Here is a 5805-nt window from a genome sequence, read left to right as displayed (position 1 = left end):
GAGATCTGCAGCATGACATGTGCAAAAGACATAACCAACACGCAAAGTATTACCAATTAAATTCTAACCCTGCTCGTATTCAGAACGGCTGCCATGCAATATTATATGTTGCTTGTTATTGAGTTCTGTGAAGCTGTGTATGATCTGTGGTGAATACACTCACATAAAGAAAGACACACTTTAATTTCGGAATCAATTGGATTGAAAGGTTTTTAATTTACTGTAGCTGAGAACTGTCAAAACAGTCGTGATGAAATCCAAAGTTAAGTAACAGAGATTAAAAATTATGTCATGAATGTAGATTAGAATCCAATTGCTGCAACTGTAATAGTTTTTTTTTGTTAGCTCTGTTTTATCTTGTTACAGGAAAGTCAAATAGTCATAAAGTCATGAATCAGTTTAATCCAAGGCAGTCAACTTCTCTGTGGAAGATAATTTAATTTTACATCGAATTAAATCCACATTCAAATATGCCAACTTTGCTGTTACGAAGTTGGAGGGAAATTAAATAGAGATAAGAAATCAAAAGACAAAATAAGTAAATTGTTTAAAATATGAGGAAACTTCTTATCGCATAATGAAAACAGAGCTCGATGAGGCGTTTACAGGTAGTAGATGATGACAATTATGTGACATCTTCAGTTGAAGAAATGCTTAGAAAGTCTAACTTTCAGCACTTTGATCAAAACCCACATGGAGTGATTAGTAAATGAATATACTTTCCAAATGAAAGGTTGCCGACCAGTACCTCAAAAGCAAAAAAAACAACTAATTAGCACAATTTAATTTAATTTGGTCACTCCATTTAAAATCCAAAGTGTAAGAATTACTATATTAATTTGTTATTTCCAGGCTTTGTGCTGAGCTAGGTTAGCCCACTGTTGATGTAGCTCAAATGGGCTTTGACAGACTTTACTAAATACAGTGGAAATTTACAGTCACTGAATAACACTATTCCTACAATATCTACAACACAAACCTACCACGACAGTTTTCTATGTGGATTTCTAATAATAAATCCGAAATGAATATGTTGCAAAGAGAAACACATTTACATTCATTGTTGCTATCTCCGTGTGCAAATTAAGCTGATCAAACATTCATAAATGGTGCTGAATGCAAAAAGCAACTGTAAACAACTAAGCAACAACAACAACAACAGATCAAGATTAATTAAATTTCAATGGAAGGCTTGGCTTGATGCAATCACAATACCGTTAATGCTCACTGTCGATGGGCTCTCAAAGGGCCTGAATCTCTTCTTGTTTTTTTTATTATTTGAGACCTGGATATTCCCCAGTGACGCACAAGCAATGGAAGAGCAGTAACTGCTTTTCGCAGCTTCAGATCTGTGGCGCTCTGACGTGTTAGATGACTGTGGCAGAGGGGGCTTGGTGATGGGAGGGCGGTGACGCCTGCTTAAGGGACCATCTGAGAGGCAGACAGCAGTGAAATACATCTGAGGCTTTGCTAAATGTGAGGTTTACTTTTTGATCATATTGTTTAAAATCACCAGTCTGTGAAAAGTGTCATGATTTTATTTTTCATCCTTATCCCTCTATAAATGAAATGTATTATTATTATTATTACATATAGGTAATAGTTGACAATATCTTTATTTATTCTAACTCATTGTTATTGATCATTTGAATGGACATGGCCATATAGCCTGAACACCAATCATGTGAAACTTTAGCAACTATGTAACATTAAATGAGTGTAAATGATCCAATATATGATTCATCATGAATTGGTGCAATTCATATTCTGTATGATAATATATGAAGCATATCGGAAGGGATTATGTATAAATCCATATTTTCTTTAAGTGGTCTGTATCAATCATTTGATCCATCATCTTTTATTCAGATCCATTTAGTATTATGATAAGTCTTCCATGTATCCCCTATGTATTTCCAAATCATAAGATATGAGACTTTATTTGTCCCATGATGGGTAACTTTGCCATGTTATAGCAGCAAAGGCTTTAAGATATATAAAATAGAGTGTAACAGTGAGAGAACAGTGTAAGCAGAATCTCAGTAAGATGTAGTCTATTATATTCAGTATATCACAAAATGCATACATTCTTGTTTCCAGGGAGTTTAAGATTTGGTTGAATCTTATTGACATTGATATATAATTGATATTTCAGTGTTCAGTTAATATTGTAATGAATGAAATGTGTATATATTATGACATTATTGATGGCGAAACTTAACCTGGGATTCACAGCAGGGCTTTATCAGGTGCAGCAGATATATTGACCCATTTTTTCACATGAAGAGAATTAGCTGATAAAGAAGTAAAGTGAAAACATTGTAGTTGTGTTTTGAAAATTGTTTCCCCGTTTTTTAGGGATCAAATTAGTGAGCTTCTTTTTCTAGATAGCATCTGACATCATGACGACATGTCGTGAAGATATATCACACTACAATAATACAATATATACATATAAAAGTATATTTTGTATTACATGTACTATAAAATATTGACAATTGTGTTTGTGCCCCATCTTATTGTATGATTTGTGTAGGAAGAGTGTAGAGTGGACAGATCGAGTGTGTGTGAACCAGTACATCCAGACCTTGTGGAGATATTAAGGCATCCTCACCCCGTCTGTTTCAATTTCGCACTGCATTGCAGTGTGAGTAGCGCTAATATATGTTTAAACAAAATTACTTCAGAAAGCTATGTATGGCTTGAAATTTAAACATCTATCTCTTGCAAATCATCCACCACTAATAAAGTTGCAAAGTGCAGCTGTTTTAAATCTACTAACTTGCGTTGGTACAGGAAGGCAGTGTGAGTTCACACATTAGACCGAGGAAGAGCAGCTGAAGATCTCTGGCTTTGTTTTTTTAGATGCAAGTTGCGCCCTGCTAACCTTTATGTCTTCAAAGTGTAGTGACACAGAAAGATGGAGCCACTGGCAAAGACCAGCTTTTGCAAGGAGAGAATTGCTGGAGTGTGGACTGCAGAGAGCAAACACCAAGGCTACATGTGCAGCCATGTGTATAAAGACACGTCAGAGAAAATAAATGTTACATGCGATCACTAGGTTCAGACACTGATGCTCATTTACTAATTAAATATAAAAGGATTTCCTTTCCTGCAGATTATAGGGATTACGGGGAACACAGGGCAGGCAATCAAATGACAAATCTAGCAGCCTTATCAAAATAATCTGTAAGCATCTGAACTGCGCCAACCATCCTTCGCAAACACCTTTGATGCCTTAAGGAGTTGTTAAGTAAAAATATTGCTAAATCAATTAATTTGAAAAGAGAAGTCACATCTGAAACCAGCATACACGCATATTCTTAGATATGCAACCCGGAGCAACAAAGCTGTTTCCAGACTGCCACTTCATAGCTTGGTGAAGACTCCTGGAAAGAAAGAAAGAGAAAAGAATTGATGCTAAGGTGGATTGTCAGTGTTCAGGGGAGGCTCTGTGAAAACTGGTTTAGATGAGACGAGATGAAAAAAGATTTAGGTCAAAACTCCTCTGATGTTTCAGTGTTGAGTGACAGGAAAACTTTGCAGGATAGTGTAATGTTGTTATTGTACATTGTAAAATGTACAACTTCAGCACGTGAATAAATCCCCCCAAAAAAAAGGAAACCTCAAGAAGACCTGTGACCATAGACTGTATATAAAGACGGACATAGTCACTAGGTCCAGAGAGTGAAGCTAATGCGGATATGCCTCAACCCTGTCTTCCCTGGAATGACCATCAGAGGGCGACTTCACTGTTTCTAGTTCAAGTTTCACTTGATTTGTAACACCAGTAAACATTTTCCTGAGGAGTCTGTTGTCTCAATCTCTAGTTTCAAGTCTTGTTGAGTAGGTAGGTGGGCGCACAGAGGATGAGCTCTCAGTCAGACCCACCCCCCGCTCCTATGTTAGGTGAAAAACCCAAGATGTCGCTGGTCAAAATACTAAAGTGGAGGCTTCAAAATCGCAGCAAACCAATGGGTGGCGGCGTAACTGAGTTGCCTGTGACTTATCTCTAGTCAACAGATGTGACACTGGCTGCCATGTTTATCTTTATAAACTTCACTTGGGGAAACAACACATTTGGGACCAGTTGTCAGTATAATAACCAGATGGCTCTAAATACATATACGAAGTCATAATTTTGTGTCATTATTGTGTGATATCTATGAAAGAAGAGCAAATACCAGCTCAGTAAATAACTAAAATGAACCATGCCACCTTAGCACAGGTATTTTTTCAATTCTTAATACAATTTCAAAGTTGAAATCCAAAATGATTATTCCATCAATTAAGACTCTTCGTACACTTTGCTTCTTCATCACCCAATTACCCCATCTTGACTTGTCTGGCTTGTTTTTTAATCTAGGCTCAACATTTTAATCCTTCACCTTCCAGTAAATGGATGTCATTCTAATTATCAACAAATATTTGAATATCTTTAAACAGTGTCTTAAACCGCAGTTGTGTGAATAATCTTAATTACTATGTTTCGGTTCATTACTCATTCATGTATTCTCTGTCTTTACCTTATAATTACTTCAGTTGTGATTAATGGTCACGCAGGAATGGAGTCAATCCCAGTATGTGATGGGCAGAGGCACGAAAAGACCCTTGCAGCAAATCACTGTAAAATGAAAATATATCAAAAATATACTATGGTCCATTTAACAATGATGAACATATCTTTCTATGTTGAGAAGCCCTGATGCTCTTTCGGTAAAAATACACATATAAACTTCAAGAAATGTACCTTATTATCCTTGAATTCTTACAATGGTCCAGGGATATGCAGAGCATTTCTTCATCCGGGAACTTCTACAGTTTTATCTGACACCAAGGGCATTTTAGATCAAATAACAATGAGTCTCCCTGATCAGTAGGCCGAATGCACCACCCAGGAAGCCAAGATGTGACACCTGTCAGTGTTAGAAAGCTGTGGACTGTTCAAGCCCGCACTGCTGAGCCATCATGTTCTGGAGGCCTTTGATCAGCCCGCATCCCTGGCCAGTCAGATGAACAGGCGCAGAGGCAGAGCAGGGCCCTTTGAAGATCTCAATCATCTGTTACTGATAAGGTTATTATGTTGTTGCTCTTTGCCTTCAAGGCCATAATCAAATGTGACAGAGACTGCCCTGCTGCTGCTCCCATAGGGAGGCAACGAGGTGCACGGCAGCACACAAGGCAGGGTTTTCTGACAGGGGAGGCTGTGGGTGGGGACGCGTGAAGAATTTAGAAGGTATTTCCATTGCTAACAAATGTGGCAACCAGCTGCAGCGACAGCTACCAAATTACGCTAGTGTCTGCAGGTAAAGTCTTGCAGGATGTCAGCAGGTGGATACAGGAGTTTCAGCGGTTTGTGACACACGTGGCAACAATATGTCTAAATTCCCACAGGTTGTAAAAACAAAAAATATAAATTCTCTGTTTAATATGAGGCAGTCTGTATCTGCAGTGCTGCAGGCTGTTTGTATTTTAGCTGATACACGTGTCATCACATTAAATGTCCATCAAACTGTTACCCCTTATTTTCACCTGTGGCTTTTACCAGTACGTTTGCTTCAAAGGAATCAAAGCCTTCTGTAGAGGAAGGGCTTTTATTTTGAAATCACAGCTTGAATAAATCATTATGCTCCTGAATGACTATGCCATACATGTGTTGGGAAGCATGTGTTCTGCTGCCTTCAATGTATTGGTAGTTGTCTTTCAGATGATGTCTTATGCATAATTCTCTCTGCTGTCGCTCTGTGAAAACATACATAAAAATCAAACCATATTATGGCTAATTACTGTCTGTAACTATGCAGT

General features: G+C 37.7%; 1 long non-coding RNA gene across 1 annotated transcript; it reads right to left on the bottom strand.

Moving 5' to 3' along the window:
• Positions 1 to 216: 216 nt before the first annotated feature.
• On the bottom strand, positions 217 to 5328 carry LOC118284231. The gene is made up of 3 exons (XR_004784786.2): positions 4751 to 5328; positions 4527 to 4624; positions 217 to 3389 (listed from the first exon to the last, which is right to left on the bottom strand). It is a non-coding gene; the product is annotated as an uncharacterized LOC118284231 (long non-coding RNA).
• Positions 5329 to 5805: the final 477 nt, after the last annotated feature.

This window comes from Scophthalmus maximus, chromosome 10, assembly GCF_022379125.1.
Source record: "Scophthalmus maximus strain ysfricsl-2021 chromosome 10, ASM2237912v1, whole genome shotgun sequence".
Lineage (NCBI taxonomy): Eukaryota > Metazoa > Chordata > Actinopteri > Pleuronectiformes > Scophthalmidae > Scophthalmus > Scophthalmus maximus.
The sequence above is the reverse complement of the archived record's forward strand: the minus strand, read 5'-3'. Positions and strand labels throughout refer to the sequence as shown.